This window comes from Lacerta agilis, chromosome 7 (assembly GCF_009819535.1).
Source record: "Lacerta agilis isolate rLacAgi1 chromosome 7, rLacAgi1.pri, whole genome shotgun sequence".
NCBI classification, from domain to species: Eukaryota; Metazoa; Chordata; class Lepidosauria; order Squamata; family Lacertidae; genus Lacerta; species Lacerta agilis.
This window is the reverse complement of record NC_046318.1, coordinates 43,301,132-43,328,433: the sequence shown is the minus strand read 5'-3', so window position 1 is coordinate 43,328,433 and position 27,302 is coordinate 43,301,132. Positions and strand designations below refer to the sequence as shown.

At 41.2% G+C, this 27,302-nt stretch overlaps 1 protein-coding gene across 10 annotated transcripts in view; it reads left to right on the top strand.

The window, feature by feature from the left end:
- Positions 1-27,302, top strand: part of ZNF521 (zinc finger protein 521) — a 289,657-nt gene that overhangs the window by 261,240 nt on the left and 1,115 nt on the right. The window lies entirely within an intron of this gene.

The following is a 27,302-nucleotide window of genomic DNA, read 5'->3' as shown; positions in this document are numbered from 1 at the left end:
TATTTCCTGCAGCAAATGTAAATACCAGTCATCAAGGTAATATTAATTTGCTAAAGCAGTTGAGAGAAGCAGGATATGGTGGAGGAACGGAATCCATAGAAACAATAATAGCACTAAATGCAAATAGGCATAACTTGGAAAACGTTATTTAGCTATAGCAATTTACGTGTACCCACTGTATGTAAGAAACATGTAACACCCATGTAACAGCTCTGTGATATTTTGAAGTTTTGAGAGTGAAACTGGAGGCTCCACCTTTAGAGGAATGCCTGTAGAAATTCCAAGGGAAGTTGAGGAATTTCAATAACTTTCTGTTGGACCTGCATGTGTTCAAAAGCAACTTAACTCCATCTTTCAAAACAGAGGAAATCCCATCCAAATTAAAGGAGAGCCCAACAGCAAAAGCGGAACAAAGCCTGGTCATGACATTCCTCAGAGAGCCCTCTGAACCCCTCCCTTGCCCCAGTCTCCTGCCCCACAGGAAGCCAAAGATTGTTTGCTCAAAAGCATTGTCTTGGGAGGAGCTTACTCTGGCAGGTTTTACTTATGCTTCAGGATTTCAATTGGGCTGGACTAATATCTGGGTTTGGTTCAGAATTCTGTGCAGCACATCCCATCTCACAGTACAGAAGTTTCCAGATTGCATACTAACTTAGAAAATAATTCAGACCACTCAGTACCAGCATTGAATTGGCTCTTCACTGTATAAACATATACCTTTTCCTGTGAACGAGCGTTCATGTATTACAAATTAATTAACCCCTTAACAAATGTTAACCATGCTTTTGTTCACCACAGACTGATTAAGCTGATGGGCCTTTTTCACTCCACTCTTGAAAAAGCACTAAACAGATAGCATGGTGAAAAATACTCTAATTTGTTTAATCTAAGATGAAAGATCCTGATTGAAATGCTTCTGTAAGTATATGCTGGAAGAGTCATCAATTCACCCCTTTTGTAATTCTGTAAAAACCCTTATAATATGAACAGAAGGGTGATTAAAGGAAACTAATCTTAATTGGATGATTTTGAAAATGTTGTTTGAGGGTGCAGTATTTATTCTGGACTAATTAATTTGGAACAAAAATCTTCTGAACACAGCCTTTAGACTTGGGAGTAGGCTAAATATGCATAGCAAAACAATATTAGCTGGGTAGAGTTAAGCTTTCCATTTGTATTTGTATATATTCTCCAACAGCTCAGTTATGTTTGACCACCATTAAGCTTCCTGCTAATGCAACCTATATTAGTAAGTAGTTTTCCTCTCCTAAGCGTGAATCACCATCTCTTCCTTCTACAGCTTTTTCTTCCCTTTCATTACCCTGCTGTTAGACACCAAGAACTGACCTCAGATTACCCTTCATCTGACTCATAGTTTACAACAGATGGCCATTTCTGGGATTGTCATCAGGGTGACTTTTGAAGTACCCATGATTACTGTATTAAAAAGCCTCATGGCTAGTTCTCCCACCCTTCTCCTCTCCCACCAGCCCTGGCTCCATTGTCCTCACTCTTAAGATTTCCCCATTCAGAAACTGCATGTTGAAACTTAATTCCTCCCAAAGTACTGCTGCAAACCTCTAGATGATCCAAGCATGTGCTAGAAAGAAAGCCTTGAGTTCCACATATCAGAAGGGTCTGATGCAACAAAATTTCCTGGGTTTCAGAAGTGAAAAGTTAACACTGCAAATTGTCTCTTTTATATTTGAGTTTTCATTCCCAAAGTTGGTTTTGCTCTAGTGACACTGTTTAAAATGAGGGCTTTAATTGGTCTGAATAACTTTTTTCGCGTTGTCCTTCAAGAGTTCTTAGGTTCCTTCCACATGTGCCTAGGACTTGGAATGCTGGAAAGATAGCCAGAGCGATCACTATCAGGGAGAATATAGACTTGACACCTGCTGCCACTCTCTGTTATCTCCAATAAGCTAAACAGAACCCCTTCAACAGCATGTATATTTCAGCAAGCAGAAAATAATGTGTCCCTCTGGAGCTCAAAAGCAATGGTAGTGCTGTGTCAGGCAGCAACCCAACAAGATGTCTTTTTTTATGGGACAGAGGGCTATGTCTTGGCAACATTGAAACATGTTCACTATCTCTTGACTGGATTGCAGGAACTGAGGCAGACCTTCAAAAGTTTTGTTTGGTGCTAGTTTGCATGTGTAAAAAGTCTACAAGTCCCCAAGAATTGCATTTTTATGGGAACAGTGGCAGCAGCGGTGGTGCTGGCTAGAAGCTGTCAGTTGGGTTTAGGGTGCTGACTATGAACAGACCAGTGTACCATTAGAACCCAGCTCTAGTTCCTTTTTGGTTGCTCCATGAGGGAAGCAGGTTGAGGCAGAATCAATAAACGTGCAGTCTACACACAACTGTTCTCTAGGCATAATACGTTCTCCATTTTTGCTCCCAGGGTTCTTGCAACTAAAGAACACCAAACCTGAGAAATAACATTCACTCTTAACATCAGAGGCCAGTGTTGTGGTGGTGTTCCTGTGGGAAAGCTAACGCTCAATAACTTCAGCAGCAGTCAGAGGCCACTAAGGACACCACTGCTTCATCCTTCCTGGGTAACTCCAGCATCTATTTCTGATGGCTCTGCAGTTTGGTAGATACATGAGGTACACTGAGCCAGTTGTCTAAGGCAGCAGCTTGAAAGAGGCATCGGAAGAAGCTCCCTGCTGCCACCTCTGGAAGCCGCCGCCACAAGCCCTCCAGAAAATGGGCATCCTTTGCTAGTGACTGCCCTGCTGCTGGAGCTCCTGTTGCCAGCAACTACTGGCTGGATATTTTGACAAAGCCCTGTGATTTGGCTCATCTGCAGTGTCTATAGCAGGAAGAGCCAACATGGTGCCCTCCAGATGTTGTTGGACTACAACTCCCATCATCCCTTACCGTTGGTTGTGCTGCCTGGGGCTGGTGGGAGTTTTAGTCCACAAGCACCTGGAAGGCTTCCCGTTGACTACCACTGGTCTACAGTAGGTATAGGCCTCTGGTGCTGAGGGGTACAGCAGAGGCAGATAGCAAAATGGCTTGCTCTGGACCAAGGGGTGGCAATGTGTCAGTATATATTATAGAAAGGAGAATAGCTTGACCAAACCACCTATGACATTTATTTGGGCTCCCCACCTTTGAAAAACTTAATCAGTTTTTCTTTTCATTGTTTTGATCGGTTTATGCTACAGTTTCTCATTCTTTATGTTAAGAGATTTATTTGACTTCTTTCTTTCTCTTTGTGTCCTCCCCCCTCCCCCTTTTCATCTATGATATGAGTCAGAACAAGCAGGATGTTCATTCTGTTGTGAAGTGCTCCCAGGGGCATTTTGACCTACTACTGAAAGAGGTGCCTTGCTGTCCTGTCCTTACTGTGGAGATAGAGATTTCACCTCTTAGCCAGGAAAAACTGCAGTCGCCTGGGCACAAGCAGATGAAATCATAGCAAGGTGCTTCCTGCAGTAAATGGCAGCATGATGTATCCATAAATCCCCATTCTGGAATTGCTGCTGTCATGACAAACTCCGCTTCTGCTTTCTGTCTGTAAAATGGGGATAATTATTAGTGACAGTTTTCCTATACCATCAAATATTTTGCCAAGGCAGCCTTCTTTGGGTATGCGTTTTATAAGGATTATGAAGCATCATTAGCAAACCAAGAGTAAACAGAAAACATGAGGCTTAGAGTAGGAGAAGCATAAATCTGAATCTAATCACAATCAACCCTTAATCTAAACAGGGTGGGGGGGTGCTGTGATGCATTGTTTCATACGACTGTTTCAGACACAAAAAGGCTGCCGTGTATCTGGAAAGATCTATTGTTTGCTATTGACAGGGTATGCCAGAGCAAGATATTTTCCAGAGCCAAACCTGTATTTTAAGAGGAATTCACATTTGTATCCTTTATTGTGATATTTGGCGGCAAGTCTACAGCTAGTAACAGTCTCTGCCCTGGAGCTATGAAGGAGTAAGACTCCATTGTTGGAGAGAGAGTGGTGCTCTGTGTAAAAACCTGAGATGTGGTAGGCAAGATGAATCGCGCTTAAAAGCAGTGCTTGCGGTGCTGTCATTTAGAACAGGGAACACTGAAGCTTTAAACGAAAGTGAAAGGCAGGATAAACGCCCCCTTTAAAAGTGGTGGAATTCTTAAACTGCCTACAACAACAAATCTTTTCCATTGATGACTGCACTGAGGGCAATACAATTTGGCAGTGGATGGCTCTCTCTTGGGATGAGATGTACAGAATCTTTTTTTAAATGTAAATACAATCATTTTGCAACAGCATGGCAAGTATTTCATGAAGGAGCATGTCCCAGAAATTCTATAAAGAAGTGGGCTTGGCGTGACTTTATTCTCAGAGCATTTTATTTGTGGCTTTAAGACTGATTATCGTGTAAAATAACTCAAACAAAGGACTGTTTTGTGGCACAGCTGAATCCTGACCATTGCCTTTCCTCTCTTCTGCTAAATTCCACACTTGCGGTGCAATCCTGTACAAGTCTACATAAAAGAAAGCCCCGTTGAGCCCTCAATGAGACTTACTTCCTGGTAAGAGGAGATAGAATAGCAGCTTTAATCATTTGCATATGAGTTAAATTTAAGTCCTGGCTTTCTTCTTTAAAGAATCAAACTTTAGTTTAGTATACGTGGCAGAGTCTTGCTCGCCCTGCTGGTCAAGTTTCCTGTGGTTTACATGGTTTAATGCCTTCATGCCTTCCTGTCATTGTTGATCTGTGTTGGCTGTTAAAATAGTCCAACTCAGAGCTGAGGGTGGACACACTTTCCACATTGTGGTGTTGCTTAATAATCGTTCCACTTCAGCGAGGTCTCCATAGTGGCATGGTGCCCTGTCCATTGGCATAGTTTAGCATGACAATGGGATTTAGCATTGGTTCTGTGTTACATGTTTTTCTCTAACAGTGTCCACTGTCACGTCAGTGTAGAAGGGCAACATGGCTAGCTACATAAGGCTTGTCGTAGGATAGGGTTTCAGGTTTAATTTAGAATTTGTTTTGTGAGTTAGCTTTTGATCAAGCCATGGCTTTTTTACTGTAGATCCCTCTGAATATTTGAAAGTACCGTATTTTCCTAAGTTGCATTTACCTCTGGATGGCTCCATGCTTTCTTCTCTGGGCGGTGCATACAGGTAATATATTTCTGCTACATGAAAAATTTAGGCCGGCTCTTCCATTAGGCAGAGTGAGACAGTTGCTCCAGGCAGCTGATTTTGAGTGTCATGAAAGGGGAGAAAATTATTAGCTATTTAGTTAATTGTCAAGGAGGGACAGAAGTGTTTGTGGCATTTTCTGCTTCAGAAGCCAAAACAATTTGCACTTTAGGGTTATTATTATTATTATTATTATTATTATTATTATTATTATTATTATTGAATTTATATACCACCCTATACCTGGAGGTCTCAGAGCGGTTCACAGAGGGTACTTCTTGGCAAGAGGGAGAGGAAGCCAATGTTTGCTGCTCCACCCTCAGGAAGAAAAATATATTGCACTGGCCCTGAGGATAGAGAACCATGGTATCAGGAGAAAAGGCACAAAATATCATCTTCACACGATACTTCAATGTACAGCTTCAAAAGGCAGCTCCTCCCACCCCCCACCGCTTTCCTAGTTTTGTAATGTATTTATTCTACTAAACACATCAGCAAAACATAGGATGGATATCAGTCTTTGAATTATAGTTTCTCCCTCTGTCTGTGCGTGCCTTCCTACAGATATATACCAAACCATGTAGAGAAATGCTGTACCATTAAATATTAGCAGTGCATTTTGCTTTGCTTTGAGTTTGTCAAGGTGAAAGGTGATTGTGCAGGAAAATGGAACACTATATTTGCTGTGCGACAGGCAGTAAGAACTCGCTCCCATGCTCAGTTATAATTCATGACTGTACTGGTGGGAAGTCCTTATCCCTCTGTGGAGTTAATGCATCTCTACTGTAGCCTGCTGAGAGCACCCTGCATCCCCTCCCACCATCTGTGCATTCACTTGCGTGCCTTCGCCAGCTCTCTTTGCCGCGAGATCTCTTGGTGTTAAAACTGTCAAAGTACTTCTGCCTGGTAGAAGTGGCTTGATGGTGTGTATTAATGTTAAATTGTCGTCTAAATGGAAAAGAGCCAGAAGAGAGATTTATTACAGGCCCTGTTTTTGAAAACACTATACTGATGGGTGTCTGGCTCTTTTTAAATGACTTTGGAGTCTTTAATTTGCTTTGCTTTCCTGATGGAATTTCTGTATGGGAAAAGTGATGAACTAAATGGCTTTTGTCAGTTTTCTGGATCTTCTGCTGATTTGTTGGCACACTGACCTTTTATTTCTTGAAGCATTTGCATCCCACATTTGCCTGAAATGTAGCAAACTGAACAGTATTTACCCACCCATCGCCTAATTTGTGCCTGCAACTATTTTTCGCTTTCCTCATGCTTATTTCCTCTCTGAACTGAGGCAGCCCTCTCGGAGTCAGAGAGTTAATTGCCTCCACGTTTCCCAAGGCATGGGAATCACATGACCAGAAAATAGAAGCAAGCAGTGTCGTTTCTAAAATAGACCCCATATGAAGATTTTTTATTGGGTGAAAGGGCTGTCTGAAGAGAACTGAGCTGTGACAAGAGCCTGGGGTACACAATAGGAGGGTCAGAATTGGACCACAGAGATTTAGGATGGCACTCTTATTACCATGACCCCTTGCTGCTGCCCTGGGTTCTATGACTGCAAATAAGATGGAAAGATATAGATATATAGATAGTAGCAATGCAACAATAATATATTTATGGATTTCACAGTGTGTGTCGATGCAGTTTGTTGTTAACACAACTTTAAAACATAAATCAAATCTAGACCTCAGTTGCCTGTGAATAACTTTAACAGATGTGATATCTTAAGAGGCTCAGTGTGTTGTGAATTGCAAAAATGACCTTTTGTGTTTGTTCGTGTTTATAATCTTTCAGAGCTTTTTTTTCACTAAGGTTTAGTATCCACAAATGTCAGGTGAAATGTTCAACATTAGCAACTACCTAGGCTTCCTCCCAGAACATTGGTAGGCTGTGTAACTATGATGAAGTTCTCCTTTCTCACCACTGGAAACATATTTACATACTCTCTGCATTGTTTTATAGCACAAAAGATAGAAAATTATTAATTTGTTGCACAGGATCGAAATACTTTCCCTCAAGGAAGCTTTTCTGTTTTGGGAATGGTTCATTTTGCTAGCACTCAGACCGAAAGGTATTGATTCCCACCCCACCCCCAGCTTCCTAGGACATTTGGAGCACTGTGTGTAAATATGTCCATGCAAGAATCTCAGCATCCATTGGATAGTGTGTATGATGTCACTAGTGATAAACCTCTCCAACATGGCCCATGCCATTTTTTTTTAACTCCTTGTTTTCCTCTGAGGAAGGGCTTTTCAAAATAAAATCAAGTTAATGTTCTCAGTTGGGCAGTGCCCCGGGTCACTGAAGCAATCGGCCAGTGCTAGGTGGGTTGTTTGTTTGTTTGTGTTTGTTTGTTTATTAAAGAAGCAGCAAGCTTATCCACCTTCCCTTTTGCTATTCTGCCATTTCATGAACATGAGTAAAATTGATTAAGCAAAGGGAAGCTTTCAGGAGATCTTCCAGCTTGGTTAAATACACAGAGAGAGAGCCCGGAAACTACAGCATGGCTTCCCTTCTCCCATTCTATCTATTACATGGAGACTGTGTATCACACTGCAGGCATTGAATGGGGTTAGCGCAAGTATAGCTCTATATAAAAAGCCTGGGCTTTTTTACTATTATCTTTAAAAGCACTGTATGGTGGGCGAAGCATCATACAAAAGTTCCACGGGTGTTTTTTTTAAAAAAAATAGTAATAAAGTAGGGCAAAAATGACTTGAGAAGCTCAGTGTCTAGGTTTTCTTAGGTGAAAGATCACTTTGAGATGACATGGCTGAGTAGTCAGGTTGAAATCCTTCTTGGTATTTTATTAATTTTGCACCAAGATAAATCCTGAAATTCTGACAAACTCCATGACAGGTGAAATTCCTTCTTGCAGAATCTGCTCAGCAAGAGGCTGCTCATTTCGTTCTGTTCTGAGGCAGGCAACAGGAGGGCAGCTTTATAATCAGCCCTCAAAGGACCCCCAGCCGCCCCAGAGTCTTGGGCTGATTGAATAACTCCTGGGCCTCTTCCCCTAGGCCTCCATCAGCAGGGGTCCTGTGGAAAGCAATCTCCTGCAGACTGGCACAGAAGTGAGCTTTAAACTACTATTTTCTGCTCTCCAGAGGAGCCTGGAGTACTAAAAGATAGATGGACTGCAGATATTTTATGAGAAACTGTCAGAAGAAGAGCAGGGTAAATGTTTTTTTTTTCCCATCCTTCTTTGAGTCATGTGCTACATCATTGTACAATTTCTCCCAGTCTTGTACATTTAAGGGAAGGAATTAATTGGTTGCCTACGCTAATTTCTTTTTCCTGTATTCCTCTTATTTTTCACTCTTTATTTTTTTCCCTTATTTTTTTTAAAAAAATATTCACTCAGAGGCCCTCTGCTTAACCACAGTTGCAGAAAATCAGTACCATTTGCACTGAAATATTTATAATGACAGAATGAAAAATTGGATTCATTTTCTGGCTTGTAGCCGAACAGTCGGCAACTTTGTGTGGTGTTGTTCAGTATCACCCTCCCTTCGTTTCATTGGGCTTGCCTTCCAGCACATGCACACACAGAGAGGATGCTTCATAGGAATGCTTACAAAAGACTCTCTCTCTCTCTCTCTCTCTCTCTCTCTCTCTCTCTCTCTCTCTCTCTCTCTCTCTCTCATCTCAGCAATGAGAAAACAAGTACTACGTAACCTTTCAACCATTTATAATATGTATAGTTGGAGAGAGAGGGTGGAAGAAGGTAAAACAAGTAGGGGAGATTATGAAAGATGACAAGTAGTAATCTATTTTGTGTGGGGAAGCAGTGTACAGATGGAATTCTGAGGATTACTTCAATGTATTCATTGAGAGGCAGTGTGTGGATTTAACGCTAGACAGAACGCCTGGAACTTCCTCCTAATTCTTACTCTGTCACTGACTCTGAGGGCCAAACTACAAATTACAGGGGGGAGGGTGCCAGCCCCCTCACTACTATTTGAAGAAATCTACAGGGAGTGGGGGGGGGAGGGGGCAGTGGTGTCAATTCAAGATTCTGTTTTATAGCCTCTGAAGCATGAATTAACCTGGGTCAATATGCAACAAGACCATGACCTCTAATATAAACTCAGTGCACTGTTCTTAAATTTATTATCTGTGCACCAGAGTAGTTAGAAATGCACCAGGGGCCAGGTCTGAGCAACCAGGGCCAGTCCCAGATATTTTGCTACCTAGCTTCCCTCTGGAAATAAAAATTCCCAAACAATAGTAGTCACCCACTGTATGAGCCTCATGCACTGCTTTTGGTATGCCTCATCACCTTGTGCAAAATTAATGCTCTGTCCTAGAGTGTGCAGATCAACTAGTCAGATCAGAATCTCTTTTCTGAAGCTGTGTAGAAAAATCGTCTCATTTCTAAATCGACCCCCCCCAGCCACCCCAAAGCAGGGCCTTCAGAGGGAAGGAACAGGACTGACAAGGCACTAGGCTTCAGGTCACACAAGTGTTTTGAGATAGAAGAGTGACTTTTCCTCTAACTGTGCATCTGGTATAGAATGATCTGGAGGCGAGTTCACCAAACACTATGCCCAGTAAACAAGAACAAAAAGCCAAAAGAGTATGACATGCCTGGATTGTTTTTTGACAGGTGAAATAATATTAAAAAACATATAATTGCTTAAGATCTAATAATGTTTAAACAGTTAAAAATGGGGCAAATGCAGATACAGATGAAGAAAAATTAAATGAGGAAAAATCACTGAGATTTAGCCCAGTTTGGAGGTTCAGCCTTTCAAGACTGTGTGACTTCAGTTGTCAGCTACCAAGGAACTAGATTTACACCGTACCTGCAGGAAAATGTTCCTGTATGGGTTAAATGCTGTGTGTTAGTTGATGAATAGGATCCCACCATGAATGGAATCGGATGAAAATGGCATTTTGTGTTTCTGTGTCATTTCCCCTCACACATGCAGAATCATTTTCTTCTTCCTTGAATTATAACATATCAGTAGAATTAATTATGTTTTCTGAGGAAAATAATTCTCACAGATTTACTTTGCTGGGTTTACATTTCAAAATAAAGGCTTACTTACTAGGATCAGTACAAAACATTATGAATGCACAGCCTGCTATAATTTGTGTGATATATACGTTACTAACAGCAAAAGTTTTGTACAGTCTTGCAAATTTGGCTTTTTTATTATGTTCCCAAAGTGGGTTTGAAGGAATGTACTGTCAGGTCAGCATAAAGTGATGTGCGTTCTGCTACAAACAGCATTGTAACTCACACTATTGCCCTAAAATGGTTTTTAACAGAGCAAATGCTTTGATTTGGGGGGGAAAATGTCTACAAAGTAGTCTTGTCTACAAAGAGATGGCAAACTTTTCTCCTACTCGGTATATACATATGCAACTGATTTTATGCTTAAAGTCAGTTTTCATTTTGCTCTATTTACGTGGGAAGGTGTAATTTTTTTGAATTTTAACTGCTTTACAATAGCATGAAAAGTAGAATATCACATTTGCAGATGAATACAATGCAGTCTTCTCATACTCAGTACAAACTTGTTTTGTCTAAAATAAGATACTATACAGAGCAGCTTTTAAATGGTTGTTAGTTTTGATCTAGTATAAGCTGACCTACTTCCCCTGAATATGTGGCCTAGGGGTGGGCAAGACTTTCCATAATGAGCTGAGAGGGGAGTGCAATGAAATCTGCTACCCCTTTGTACAATATTGTTCAGGATGTTGCCTCATCACTTGCCACAGCACCATTTAACATAGGCAGCCTTCACTCTTGCATCCACTGGCCTCCTTCCCTATTTCAAGTCTATGTACAGCTGCTCTCCAGCCTCCCCTCTTTTATCTTACCTGTCTGCATGCAAGACCACTTCCAGTAAGTCAGGGCCAAGCCACAGGAAGTAAATAGCACTTTCGTGGACAATAAACAACCAGGAGGGGCCCATTTTCTTTTCTTTTCTTTCTTTTTTTTCATCCCTCACAAAAACTGGCACAGGGTTCTGATCCAGACTGGGAGCATATTCCAGACGGGGGCCACCAGACTGCTCCCCAGCCTCTCCAGATAAAAATGGTCGGGTTCCACTGACTTCTTTAAACACTAATGCCCCATACAGTTTGGACTTTCACCTCCTGCCTCGAGTCTTTCCCCCGCCAACTCCCCACAATCAGTCAGAGCAGTAGAATAAATTTAATCCCTGTTTAGGTTATTATGAAGTAGTTTTGAAGTATACTTCAAAAATGGATTAAATTCAACGGCAAATTTAATTATAACAAAATCGAAAATTCTTTCTAGTAGCACCTTAGAGACCAACTGAGTTTGTTCCTGGTATGAGCTTTCGTGTGCATGCAGTTGGTCTCTAAGGTGCTACTAGAAAGAATTTTCAATTTTGTTTTGACTATGGCAGACCAACACGGCTACCCACCTGTAAATTTAATTATGTTTGCATTAGGGTTCTAGAAAAGGGGGAAGCAGGATTGCAGGTATAGATGGAATTCAAGCCTTTGATGAGTTTGTAGTCCTGTTAACCACTGGTAGCTGTTGTCCTTTCAGGCAACAAGTCCCCTCAGTGCTTTTTGCCCAACACACACAAACACACACACACTCCATGCATGGTGTAAAATATAACTAGTTTGATCTGAGACAGTCAAGTTGCTAGTGAATTGTTTGGATTACCTTGGTAGCATTGCACTAGTTTGTAAGGATTGCAAACATTCAAGTCAGTGTGAGACAAGGGAAGGGACTAGTCTTACTGGTAGGTGATACCACAAGAGTGCTCACTCAGGAACCCTTGCTATGTTTTCCTTTCCCTGGGAAGGAGAAGGATGTTTGGTGAGTTACCTCCCAAGAGAAAGGTTGCTGTTTTCTAAAATGCCACCTATTGCACCTTCTCAGTTTTCTAATGGTACCTTTCCCAACCACACACACCCCAGTTTCCAGAAGGGGTGATCCTGGTGTGTACGAGTAAGAAGTTTCAGTGGGCATTCTGTCCATGTGGCCTGGGGCTTCTGACACTACTTTCATGCCGTCGGATGACAAATACTGAAAGGTGGCTTTCAGGCTGCAATCCTATGCACTCTGTACTATAACATTTCTTGATTTTCTTTTCATGTTTTATTGTTTCTTTTTTTTAATGTTGTAAGCCACCCTGGGTAGTGCATTTGCCCCAGAAGGCTGAGGCATAAATGCCTAAATAAATAAATAAAGCTACCCTGCCAAAGTGGTTCAGGATAAAAAGGCAAATGTAGACAAGCATACGAACATGGAACATATATGCAGTTTCACATTTTAGCAAACGTATTGTGCATGCTGACATTTGAGAATGGCTGCTGTACATAATAAATATGCCAGACTCATGAAGTTACAAGCAAATGTTACAGCGGACAGGAAGCAGCACGAACATGTCTGCATTATGGGACATATTAGGAGCTTCTCCTTGGTACATTCTGTATGGCAAATATGACTTGATAACTGAGCTACAGGTAGTTTTTCAGGAAGCAAAACAGAAATTGCAGCAGCAATAAAAGTTGACACGTGATGGTATGACAGCACAGATCTTGCTGACATGGAGGATCTGTTGTGGAGATGTTTTTGAACTGTGGGAACTTAAAGCATAACATAACCCCAAATCCCATGTTTTCTTTCCATGCTGGCAAGAGCAGATGCTGGGCGAAGCTGCTCTCTCCCCCACCCCCCTTTTAAGCTGAAGCCTTTGCTGTTGTGCTTTTGTTGTTTATATATTTTGAATGCCAAGGCAGTTTAGCAAAGTTATTAGTTTATACATTTTGCAAAGGTAAAGTAACCATAAGAGCTTTAAATTAGAGTAAGTGCCACTTCACTATGACAGATTCCTTTGAGTACTGATTAGAAAGAAGGCCTCCTGTTGGCTGCCCCTTTATGCGTAGCAGCATTACTGTGTCTGCTTGTTTATAGCTTGCTTTTTCAAATGGTGTAAGCGTGCGGTAGGATGATGAATCACCTTCTGATAGACAAGATTCTGCCTTTATTCTAGGATCAAGACAATGTTTCACTTTAAAGAGTTGCTTTAATTAGATGGAAGCGTTCCTGCCTCATCTAATGAAGTAGCTTTGATTGCATGTTACATAGGAACATGAGATATATAGTACAGTCGTTCCATCAGAGCTCCACAACACAGATCTGGGGGGTTTTTTTCCTCAACGTGTGGTGGGACAGGTGAAGTCAGTGAGTTTCAGGTGACAATGCCACACAGACATGGCGCAGCTAGCCTTATACAGAGTTCTTTTCACTTTGAGCCAAGGTTTTCCTTATTTACTGTAAAGGTAATTGCAGCAACATGGGATAGAAGAAACAGGGACAGACATTCAACATCAGTGGGTGGTAATCAGATGGGTTTTACTCAGAATAGACCCATTGAAATTAAGGAGAAGGATTAAATTAGGTCAATTAATTTCAGGGGGTCTAAAAAGTAATAGAAAACCACGCAATATTTCAATTTATAAGACAAACAACTAATGGCCACCCTGTTCTCAGCATCTTAAGATGGAAGCGAGTGGGAGAAATAGAGGAACACTTGCCCAAAGGACTAGAGAAGAGGTCACTAATGAATGCGTGTCAAACAGGAAGTGCAGAGAAAGAGGTGGAAAAAGGGACTGAGATGACCAATAGCAAATTTATTATTATTATTATTATTATTATTATTTATACCCCACCCATCTGGCTGGGCCTCCCCAGCCACTTTGGGCGGCTTCCAACACAATATTAAAATACAATAATTCATCAGATATTAAAAGCTTCCCTAAACTGAAAATGAGTTTTGCAGAGCAGAGAATAAAGCTGAGCTGAGCAAGACAACAGAGTCAAAAGTTGATTGTCTTAAATAGAAAGCCTAAGATTGTAAAAATAATGAAGTAACTGGAAAATGGTAATGGTGGGTAAAGTTACCTGAAACTGGGTTTACCAGCACAAGAGCAATTGTATTGGTAACAAGAACAATGTAGAACCAAGTCCATTCATACATGCAATAATAGAGACATAGGAGACAGAATACAAAATATTGGGTTGGTAACAGAAAAATCAAAGTGAATTTCTGCATGAACTCAATTTCACTGCTGTGTCCTGAAACACAGTCAAAGTATATAAATGAGTTGAGGAACTGTCAGCTTATCCAGTATCCATTTTTGCCAAAGCCTTATTCACGAATTTCCATTGAAATACAATCAGTAAATTGATAGATCTCATCCTTAATAATGCAGGTTTTATGTAGCAGACTTCCCAACACTCTAAAACATGTCTGTTGTACCTAAATTTTCAGAATTGTTTTTTAAATAAAAAGTCAAAATAGGTCCAATTACCTCTACTTATTTGTGAGTTTATGAAGATAGTGAACAGGTGTGTATATAACACCTCCCACACCACAAAAAATAGGAAAACAAAAAATACATGTTCACAAGTACCTAAAGAATTGCAAGGAACCACAAGAGTCATTTAGTCCAACCCCCTGCAATGCAGGAATCTTTTGCCCAATGTGGGGCATGAACTCACAGTCCTGAGATTAAAGTCTCAGGCTCTACCAACAATTAATTCCCAAGCTGAAATTGAATCTATTCTGAATAAAGTGCTGTTTATAAAGCATATAAACAGTTTTACCTGGATTTTTCTGTTATCAACACATGATTTCATATTTGGTTTCCTATGACTCAATGATTGCACAATATGTGATGGAATTGGATCTACCTTTTTTGTATATTTAATTTGAGTGTATAAACACTCAATGTGAGTGTATTTGTAGTCAGCTTTTGAAGCACTTTCCTTTCAAGAAATTTCAAGCACATCTCCTATTTACACCATTTCTTTTTTTCCATCTTCCAGTTTTGTTGTTTAGTCATTTAGTCGTGTCTGACTCTTTGTGACCCCATGGACCAGAGCACGCCAGGCACTCCTGTCTTCCATTGCCTCCCGCAGTTTGGTCAGACTCCTGTTGGTAGCTTCGAGAACACTGTCCAACCATCTCGTCCTCTGTCGTCCCCTTCTCCTTGTGCCCTCCATCTTTCCCAACATCAGGGTCTGTTGTGAGCACTCAGGAAGGACAGATCCTGAAGCTGAGGCTCCAATACTTTGGCCACCTCATAAGAGAAGACTCCTTTGAAAAGACCCTGATGTTGGGAAAGATTGAGGGCACAAGTCCAGTTACTTTCCCCTTTAAGCAACTTTCTATTCTAGACAATGCACCTTTGAGTATGAGGGGAACTAATGATATTTAAGAAATTTATGGCATCTGCTCTGTAATCAGGCCTTGACTTATAGCACTATATTTTAATATTGTGGGGAGCAATTGTCCTGATCGTCCATAACTGATTAACTCCTGAACTATCAGATCAGTCTGAGTCAGTGGATACTTTATGTAGGAAACTGCATTTCTGCACTATTTCCTTCTATGAAGCAATAACATTGTAATAGCACAGTGCATTGTAAAGCTGGAAACACTATAGATTGTGAACTGCTCTGGTGTTGTAGCAATGAGAGTCTTGGACATTCTGAACATAAGCTTCCATACGCCAGAGATATCAATTATTTTTAGGAGACTGGAACAACTCTCAAGAGGAAGAGAGATGCTGACTGATAACTGTGGAGGGGATATGGTAATAGCGGTTTCCACAAAAAAATCAGAAAATTTCCGTGCACAATTTTCTATTACTTTTGCCCCTGGAGCAGTCAGCCACTGTTGAACAGAGTAGCTATAAAACTCCAGTACTCTGCTTTGGTAGCATTTTCCACTCACTTTGCACAAGTGTAAGTGATTACACCAGGGGCAAGGCAGCAGAGAATGAGGACACTACAAGTTTACAGCCAAGATCCACAATAAGGACATAAAATGTTATTGTCTTTTATAACATGTCACAGAAAACTCATTCCAATTTTTCTCTTCTGTGTGTTTTGGAAGTTTGTGGTTTTTTAAAGTGCATCCTGAATTCTTGACCTTCAGGAAAAAAATGTAAATGTCTCGTCATTTGTATTTATTAATAGATGGACCATTGTTTAGAACAGCTTTCTCCAACCTGGTGCCCTCCAAATATTTTGTACAACTCCCCTCATTCCTGACTATTGGCCAAATTGGTTGAGGCTGATTGGAGATATGGGCTGGTTGGTCGCAGAGGAATGATGGGAGGAACCAGATGGGGAACCACCAAGGGAAGAAGGCTCAGACCCCAGGGAGTGATGGTGGGACAATGATGAGTGGCCACAGGGAGAAGATGGGGAAGAAGAGATGTCAGAAGCTGAAGAGGTAACAAGGCTTAGTGAGCTGGTAGAGCCTGTGGCAGAGAGCCGTCCAGAATCGGAGACAGAAACGGAAGCAGAAAGCTTGGATGAGAGCAATGAAGAGGCAGAAATGAGTCAGGCTGGTGAAGAGTCATGGGTGTCTCCCTCCTGCTGTGACAAGCCCCGCCCCCAATCTCACAGAAGAGACATGAAGTGGGAAAAGCAAAGACAGGCATGGAGGCTTGGGGAAAACCCTGGAGAGGAGGGGACTTAGACAGCTGTGAGGAGGTGGGAGCTTCAGTCTCAGCAACTGCTTCATGGGGGGCAAGACCTACCGGAGATGAGTTGCTGTACTTGGCCTGATACTCTGCCAAGTCTGTGCTAATCATGTTTTTGCTGATAAAGAGTTAACTCCAACTTGCACAGTATGGTTCACTGCTGGCTTGCTTCTGACAACATCCATCACTTAGGAATGTCAGAAGTCTGACCAGACAGATTTGCCTTCTGCAGCCCCATAATTATTTCCAACCAATTATTTCATAGTGTCTGTGACATTATGAAACCACTTTCTCTGCAGCAGCACAATGAGAGGGTTCTCTCTTTCTTGCATTGTCTTGGCTCACTTGCTTCTACTGCTCAGAGATGGCAGAGATATCAGCACAGAGGGATTGATGGGAGGAAATGAAGGGCTGGGTAATTTGCAAGAAATCCAAGTGCTAATGGATGGTGGGTAGGTGGAATTTAAAAGGAGAATTTATGTAAGGCATAGTAAGATGAATGCAACAATCCAGCTGTCCTGTTGGCTGTAATTGAAAATTACAGAAGATATAACATGGACAGGAGATGTTAGCAATGGCTTAGTTAAGAGAATGTGCTGATCCTGTTAGCTAGATGTTATCCTTTCTTTAAATGGGAAAAAAGAAAGTTTGGTGAATTGAATTCCTAGAAATTAACTATTTATTGTCACATATAGAGTCACAAAGCTTGTTAAGTAGATACAAATAACATTATAGCTGGCTTAGTTTTAAAAACATCTGTGTGATTATCAATTTAAGCTGCCATTATTTGCCGCTAATTACTAAACAGAGCTGTTAAATATTTAGCAGTAATTTGTTTAATTGGCTTTGACCTATAAAGAAGTAGTATGCGCATACCATGGGTTGTGTTCCCCGAGTCAGAACTGAGCAAGCGGAGAATGCTTATGCCGTAAAAGAGAAACACCTTACAGCTTGTCAGGTTCCTTTGCTTTTTCATTCTTTCCCTGCTGTAGATTGATTTGTCTTGAAGGTATCTACAATTAAGGCACGAAGAAGGAGCACAGTGCATGGATATAAAATGAGAGAGGTCGTACTTAAGCTTGTTTACAGATGTTCTAGTTTAAAAAGCACCAGCATGATAAATTAAACATTACAAGGCAAAAAAAATTAAAGCAGAGAAACAACTGGCACATGAACACATCTGTCCATAATGCACTGACTTAATCCCTGAATATTTGATTAGATGGTCTCGCCTATTGAAGCCTTCTGTCTCTTGTTGCTCTCTTGTACTGGAACTGCTGTGGCGTAGAAATATGGTGATATCCTCCTCTGGCTTCTGTTTTCTTTCCAAACTGGCCGGGCTTAACATAGGCACTTTGTGCCTAACAAAGCAACATGTGTGCAAGAAGCTTGAGCAAGAAGGCACTGCCTAGCTTGCCAGCTTCCTACCTCTTAATTTTACCAAGGCTGTGCCCATCAGAGCCCTGACTCGTTTTAGGATAAAACTTCCCATGTGGACCCAGTTTAGACATCACAGTCAAACCATGCCTTGTTGTCTGAACTGGACAAGCTGTATGATTTCCCACAAATGATAAGCCTTGTTCAGGCATTGGTTTCCACTTGATTTGGGTCAGGTTCCCTGGAAAGAGACAACAGTGCTGTATATTTTAGCCATGCTCTGCTATTACACTCAGTGTTCCAGCACATGTAGATGGCCTATGCACATTTATCAGGCTTTCCCATCTCAAGACCTTCCCCAGCTTGTGGACATCCTGGAGCTGCATATTGTTCAGCAGGGGTGAGCCATCCTCCTGCCTGCCTCTGCCTTGGTTGGGCAGAGAGGCATTTAAATTGCACCTCTTCCATACAGTTGGAAGACTGAAGGGAGTGTGATTGTGATGGGGAAGAAGGCACACAGGGAGAGTCATCTGAGCGGTTCCAAATCACACAGTGCCACCTCAATGAATAGAAGAGGTTCTTTGCTTCAGACTTCAACCTCCAACTTCTGAAGAGCGACAGACACAGCAGAGTAGGGACTGAGCTTAGCACAGCCATCTCCATGTAATGTGTAGCCTTTACACATGAGCAGCATACCCCAATAGGGCTAATGTGGCCAGTATATCACACACAAGTGAATAAATCCAAGGCTGGGCCAATACAGTTAGCAGAATATTGAAACAGTTGAATGGACTCTGCTACTGCCAATGTGGGAACTTTTGAAAGTTCACCTATGTTTCAAAAACTATAGGAAATCCTGCTGTTTTTGTTCTTTTAAGCACATCAGAAAGAGAGTTTCTAACCCAGCCTTTCCCTGCTGTGTTGATTTTACTGTTTGCAGGAAATTTTTAATGGAGGGAAGCGTAAAAAAATGATGTCTTCAACTGTAGTCTTGAAGCAGTGCAGCCCACCTGACTGCCTCATTCAGCTGTATGAATGGATCGGACTTGAGACCTATGCATAAATGATTGTATATGCCAGAGCTCAAGTATAGCTCTGGTACTCTTTGAGTGGCAAATTCTTTGCTTTCACAATGCTGCTGTTGTCCACTTACCCTCTCTTTGCTCCCTTGCTGGGAATTGGGAAGGCAGGTAGGCATGGCAACATCAGAGCAAAAAAGCTCCTACTCACTGCAGGAGCTCCTCCCTTACACAGAAGTATTAAAAGTATCAAAACTACCGGTGTGTTCAGTCCGAGCCTACTTGCAGGTCTTTAACTATATAATGGTGTTGATTTTTATCAAAGCTGACACAGTCTTTTGCTAGTGATAGAGTCTAGTTTGGGATGAGTCAACCAAAAGCACTCCCTCCCTGTTACAAATACTGAGAAGAGATTAGTTAAGATAAGATCAATTAATTTTGAACATTCCAGTTAATTATTCTCCAAAAAATAAATCTGAAGGATAGAGGAAGAAAAAGTTGGTTTCTGCCCTCATTTTCTTTCTGTTTCTCGTCTTGACTTTTGCTATGCTCTCTCACCTTTCTCTGTGATAGTGATATAGTGATATAGTGTTGTCCAGAGAGTGTTAGATGCTGTTGTGTAGAATGGTGTTAAATGCCAAAAGAAAATTCAGCAGTTTCTTTTCAGGTTCGTTGTAAACTGGGGGTGGGGAGAAGAGAGAAATCTCTGTTCCAATCCAAAAACATAAAAGTGCAGAGTTTCTTATACAGAGAAAAACATACAAATAAATGGAAGGCATTGCCCACAGAATGCAACAGCATTTCATGCTCTGGCATTAAACTGCTCTACTTTATAAGGCTATGTTTCCACTAGATCATTTAGCAATGTAGCTTGACGCCTGGACACGCTGTAGTTCCATGATTGAAAAATTTGTCCGAAATAAGATTAAAGCTCTATACTGGCCCCTTTTACGTCGTAACTTCTCTCTCACAAATCTAAATATCTCACTGGCACTTCTTAGAGCCAAGATCCTCTTCTCCAAATATTTGTGTAATTCTACCCATGCCCCACTGATCTTATGAGGAGCTCAGAGAGGCTTACCTAAGGTTCTCAGGTAATCTCATATGCAGGCACCTTGGAGGAGCAACCCAGCTTTTATTCAAACAGTTTTGTGATATGAAAAACAAGGACCATCCATAGCCAAGATTCTTCCCCTCCCCCCGGTTTTGCAAAGTTGTCTTATGCTGCAGTCTTGAAGTTGGCATACAGTTGACTGACAAGCCTTAGGGAGCAGCATACGTACTATCTGCTAATGGAGTTGGAGGGCCATTGGTAGAATGGCACTTACACTGCCAGGGACATGGTACGGTAATATGGTGTGGTATGCCCACAGAAAGCTCCATGAGTGTAGATGCCCTGCCAGTGTTGTGCCACCACTAGTGGGAGCTGAAATGAGGCGTTTCTGGGGCATTTGAGGTGAGGCTATGATTTCACAGGATCCTAAGCCCCCAGTACCACCCAAAGCATGTCCCAAAAACTAGTGTCAGCTTTGTAGAGCTTTTTAGTCAAGGCGAACTTGTCTATCACTTCTCCATCTAGCTGATATTCACCATGGAAGGTGAGCATTTCCCATTTGCTTCTCTTCTGTTTTTATTTTATTTTTTACTTTTGCAGGTCACCCTATAATATACATTCCCAGTAAAATACATACAGTAAAAAGCTACAACAATAAAATGGATTTATTCAATAAAATGTGATGAAGCGCTAAAACAACCTGAAGTTAAAATCAAGAACAGGGCAGAGAATAAAACATCAGTGCTAAGAATAGATTTAAGAGCTACAGCAGGTATTAAAAGATTTAAAAGTCCTGGGAAAATAAAAATAAATCTGCCTGGCACCAAACATACATTAGAATAGACACCAGGTGAACCCTTCTGAGGAGTACTTCCTCAGGCAGGGTGCCGCCACTGAAGAGGCCTTTTCAACAGCAGTGACGCTTTGCGCCTCACTTGATGGGTCTCCCAACAGAAGGCATCAGCTGATGTTCTCAAGTGTAGGCAGATGCATGTGAAATGAGGCCGTCATAGAATCATAGAGTTGGAAGGGACCACGAAGGCCATCTGGTCCTGCAATGGGGGACCAGATGCAATGCAGGAATCTTTTGCCCAATGTGGGGCTAGAATCCACGACCCTGAGATTAAGAGTGTCATGTTCTACCAACTGAGGTCTTCAGGTACACAGTTGCAAGCCATGAGGAGACTTTAAGGTCAAGCACTTTGTATTGGGCCCAGAAATGGACAGGAAGCCAGATAAAAGCACTCACATAGCCAGTTCCAGTTAGCATATTCTGAACCAACTGAGCTTTTTCAAAGGGAGCTGCGTGTTACCAGGTCATGGATAACTGAATTCCTCTCTGACTGTGGTTCTTTTTACTCATTTGCCTTCACTATTGAGTTTTGCCCCTCTCCTTTAGTCATTTTTTTGTTTAACCAAAATACAGTGGTACCTCTGGTTACGTACTTAATTTGTTCCGTAGGTCCGTTTTTAACCTGAAACTGTTCTTAACCTGAAGCACCACTTTAGCTAATGGGGCCTCCCGCTGCCGCTGCGCCGCCAGAACACGATTTCTGTTCTTATCCTGAAGCAAAGTTCTTAACCTGAAGCATTATTTCTAGGTTAGCGGATTATGTAACCTGAAGCGTATGTAACCTGAGGTACCACTGTAAAAATTGAAACCTTCCCCGCCCCCTTGCTTGGTGTCTCCTTTTTTGTGTTCTTGAACATTTCTTTGTTCAGTTTTGCAGGAGCTATATCATCAATCCTGAAAGCTAGGATTGGAAGTTCTGGAAATCTTATTGAAATCAAACCACCTGCTTGGCATTAGGGCTTGAAATTGGGGTGTGCTGGCTTTGCCCATTTTTACTTCATCCCCATCTCTCCCACCCCCAAGTATCTTGCCATTTTCCGAGGACAAACTGAAAGCTATCAGTAAGAGGTTTGGAGGGAGGGAGCAATTGGGGGGCAGGGGGAGAAGCAGAAAACCTTGATTAGAAAGTATAATTTAATAGAATGTGTATTGAACCAAATGTATTGATTAATGTGGAGGATATAGTACTTATATTGATTCAAACTAGAGATTTAGTACTAAAAGCTGTAAGCCAAAAAGCTGTTGCAGATTGCTACAAAAGTCAGTTTAATGCTGTCCTTGAGAATGCCTTCACAAAGAAATTCTTCTAATGTTTGAGGAGTAGGTAGAATGCTGTATATGTCAGTTTGATCCCGGAGGGTTTTATTTTGTACTCTAATAGCTGTTACGAGCCTACATTATATCCAAGGAGTAATTTTCCTTAGGGTTGCCTGGCTCGCTTTGTGTCAATATTCTAGCATTTTAAGTCACGTACAGTATATGCTTCTGGGAACAGCGCAGGAGCCAGCCAGACTCATAATGGTCTGCATTCATTAATAAAGGCAGAAGCTTCTGTCCCTCCATTGCCCACTACAGGGATGCCTCCCTGGTCTTTTGGGACCTGTACAGACACATTTAAAGAAAGCTTTATTTTGAGTGGGCAGGAGATGAAATGCAGGACTTGGAGGCATTTCCTAAGTCAGCTATATGCCCGAGCACAGAGGTGACCTTAATGGGTCAGAGAAGAATGCAGGTCAAAAGACTTATTATCCAGCCTGTTGGAAACCAATTGCTTTTGGGTGTGTGTGTGTGTGTGTGTGTGTGTGTTTTAAAAAAGTGGTGCTTAAAGGTTAGTAATGTAGAAATCTGTTTTACAACCTGAAACTGTATTGGAATGCCGTGGGCTTACAGAAAAGGGGGAGAAAGCAGGAATGGGGCTTGGTTTTTAAATGTGGATTTCCCATCAATTGTAAAATGTTAGTATACCATAATTAGTTAATCAGTGATGATTGATTACTGGTGTTCACTTTCTTGAATTAAGGAAAGAGAAAAACATGCTGCTGTGATTCTGACACCATCTGTTGAACAATAACGTCCCCATTTAATCTTTCTATTTCTTTATTTGTAATCTGCTTTTGAGAAACAATTGCATTCATTTCATTCAGCTTCGAAATGTCTCATTTAAATTGAATGGAACAGCACTTCACATTAGGGATTCTAATGGAGTATTTGAATCGGGGAGTTTTTTTCATGGTAGATATTTTTTTCTAGCGCTCCGTTTCTCTTTCTCAGATTGCTTTCTGTAATAATTTAGTTGAGGTAAATACAACAGGGTGAAGAGGAGACTTCAAACAGTTGCTGGGGGGAAAACCCCGCTTTTTCACTGTTGCAGTGAAAGCTGTGGAAATCAGTGACAAAACACACAACTGTTTCCCAAGTTCACTGAAATGGACACAGCCCAAGTGTTTAAAGCACCAAGCTATCAACTGTGGATTTAACATCAGTTTCTGAAACCTAAAGGGTTGAATAGATGATCATATGAATGCTAAGTTCCACAGATAACACAGAGGATGTGCCCTTTTTAGAATTTTTGGCATGTGACATATGCTGACATCACATTGTTCCATGGAATGCAAGAGGATCCTTGAACTCTATGGCTTCATTTTTGTTGTTAGGGTTTTGTTTTTGTTTTTAATTAGTTCCTAACTTTCTATTATTGTGTTTTTGTCATTGCACCTCCGTTTCTGCATATAGCATGCTTTTGCAAAGCAAGATTGTGTGTGTGTGTGTAACAAATGACAAAATACAAAAGACATCAATTCCGATCCTGAAAAAATATAAATTCTAATCCAGTTATCTTCTTCAAACTGACAAAAATCTACAAAAAAGCTGAAAGAGTTCCCAGTATCAAACTTTCTCAGCAACATGCAATACAAATATATAAATACTGAGGTAATAGGATTGAGATTTCCAGAATTTGCTGAACTTTATATATTTATTTAGATGTGAATTTTTGCCTTGCCCTTTTAATGCACACACATCACTCAGGGTGCCTTAGAGTGGCAACAACATAATAGGGGAAGGAGAATGAACTCAGGGAAATTACTTAGTACTGCATGCTTTCCAGAAGATCAATTTTAAAAACATCTGCCTCAAATATACTGTGTGTCCTGTAAAGGGCAAATTCCATTCTCAGAGTTACACAGAAGCTCTTAACTCTAATATTGGTTCTCCCTGTGCACTGAAAACTCCCATGTTCATGTCAACAGGAGCTCCATCTTTCGATTTCCCCACTTGTGTCAGCTCCTATTGTCATGGAAGTGGGAGTCCAGAGCACATGGAAAGAGGAGGATATCAGAGCTCAGATCTGCTGGGTGGATAATAGAGGAAAATTTTGTCCTAAATTTTTAAACACAACCTTCTTTATATAAAAAACACCCTTAAACCAAAACCTCCAGCAGTTCATAACTGGGATTAATGGTTGCAATTTTCAGTCGCTTATACATAGTGTCTCCAATAGACAACTTTTTTGGTTTTTTGTTTTGTTTATGGCAGAATATAATGTAGCTCTCTGTGGGATTAAAGAATTTTTCTCCTTCCCTTACCTCTTTCCTCCCATCTTTCACCTTTTTGTCTCATAAATGTTATATCTGCACTATACTCAAAAACAGCCTTTCTCCCTAGGCAGGTATTTCTTTCTAGTCCATTGATGCTCTAAAAAAATGCAAAGAGGTTGCACATCCTTGTAGTCTCAAGTATTTAGGGAGGCTGCTCAAGGTACATGTTTGTGTCTTTTGCTTAATTAGAAAAAAATTTCTCACTGTTGCTTCTCTCTGAGTTTCTGTCTCCATGTTCTCTTAAGAATCTTATTGTGCAGCAGGCCATATTGGCTATGGAGCACCACAGCAGGGTTCAGCAGAGAGTAAATCCCATGGTTTCTTTTATATCTTCCACATTAATGCCTTAATTCTCTTTTTTAAATGAAAAATGATTGTTATTTGAAACATAGGAGGGTGCCTTATACCAAGTCAGGCCATAAACCCATTTTGCTCAATATTGTCTACACTGACTGGCAATAGCCCTCCAGGATTTCAGACGGGGTGTGCCCAGCCCGACTGGGAGGTGTCAGGGATTGAGCCTGGGACCTTGTGCATGCAAAGCAGATGATCTACCCCTATGCCACACCCCTTCCCCTTTTTAGTGTTGATCAGACATCCAGTCCAACTCCCTGCAATGCAGGAATCTCAACTAAAGCATCCATGACAGAGGGCCATCCAACCTCTACTTAAAAACCTTCAAGGAAAGTACACTACCTCTCATGGTAGTATGTTCCACTGTTGAACAGCTCTTTCCCAATAAACATCAGGAAGAAATTTCTGATGATTATCTCCTTTCTTGTGGTCTACTAAGACCCCTAGATCCGTTTCATATGTATTACTGTTAAGCCAGGTGCCCAACATCGTAGATTTGTGCAGCAGGCTCCTCCTGCCTAAATGTCCCTATTGAAATTCATTTTGTTAGTTTGGGCCCACATCTCCAAGCTGTTAAGGTCATATTGAATCCTGATTCCATCTTCTGTGGCATTGGCTGCCACCCCCAGTTTGGTGCCATCTGCAAATTGCATGAGCATCCCCTCAATTCCTGCATGCAAGTCATTTATAAAAGCACTGAACATTAAGGGGCCCTGGTCAGAACCCTGCAACACCCCATTTGTGACTTTGTTCCAGGATGACGAGGAACCATTGCCCATAAGGCTTTGTTTCCAGACCCTTGATCACCCTCCTCTGTATATGTTCCAGCTTGTTAATATACTTTTGAAGGCTACATAAACCTACATTAGGGTGAGACTCTTACTGCTCAGTTTTGACATCAATGCAATGCAACAAACAAAGTCTGCCCTGTTGCTTGGGCAGTACAGTCCCATCACCTCATACCATCCCATTCAGAGTGAGGGCAATCCAAGGAAGTTATTTACCAACATTAACATTGTCAAGGAGCAAAATCTGATGAGCCCCACGGTGCCATGACCTGTGATTCCTGATTGGCCAGGATCATATAATGAAAAAGAAAGAAGGCCTAAATATACACTGAAGTCGCAATACAATGGGTCTGGGAACAGGTGGGTGGGTGGTGGGGAAATAAGCCTAATGCAGGGGCAGGTTTCAGGTTTTTGCTCAGTTTTGCATCCCTCAAAAATCCAATTTTACCTAGAACATGTTCAAGCATGAAAATTCATTCAGTACAGCACTATACATTTATAACTCAATTGTTTGAGTTATCTGGACCTACCTGCATCATAGGGAGCACCGAACAATTCAGATGTAAGATGTGAGCAGATGCTGTAGTTTTAAAAAACTTTAGCATTTTTGAAAAACTTCTTGTAATAGGATATCATCAGGCATATGGAAACACATACTCAGGTGTTTTCTTGGTCACATGGAATTCAACACATATCAGACATTACCGTAATGAGCACATTTCTGTCACACTAAATCAGGAAAACTAGTCTCTTAGTTATATTCAGTTTAAAGACAGAAGTTATTAGTCATAATATCCACTATTTGCAGATCATCTTATCTGTCATTGTGTTACAGTATTTTGATACCTATCAACTGATGTGGGAAATGCTATGCATGAAATCAAATGGTCTTGGGTTTGCTTTTCTGCTTTTTAACCTTTTAGCCAGCAGACAGAGCCCTTGTTGGCGTATTGTAGCAACTATTACACTGTGCAACTCAATCCTAAACATGGGTGAAATTCAGCCTTATGATACATTGGGTATATGCACACAGGGAATAAGATCCACTCTCACAGTAAAACTATCCCCCCCCCTAAATCTATTCTGGGGGTTCCCCCAACCCTCTAGAGCAAGTTGAGGGAACCAGCAGGGAGGAGTGGGTGAGAAATCCTATTGTGCAAGCAGACCACTTTCCACGCACTGAAGGCCCACCTTCAATTCCCATAGAGTTACTCCCATAAAGTTCAGTGAGATTTATTCTCTACTAAATACCTGTAGGATGCTTGGATGTAGCCTTAGGTAGTGTCAAAAATATTAAGTCATATACGAGTAAGTTCTGTCTTCCTTCAGGATTCTTCTCAAACTCTTGTTGTGTCCTTAGACTCACTTGCCACGTACTACTGACCTCTTGAAAAGATACCTAGGGAGACATCCACACAAAGAACTATTATACTGAGATTTGTCCTAGGCTCAGCTGCAACAGACCAGTGGCCTTCTGAAAAGATACTTATGAAGATATTAACACAAAACAGCTAGCATACTAAAATTTGTCACCAGTGGATGGATCTGTAAGCATTCTCACAAAAGGAAGGGCCATGCCACATTCACTGGCAATCACCCCCAGATGTTTG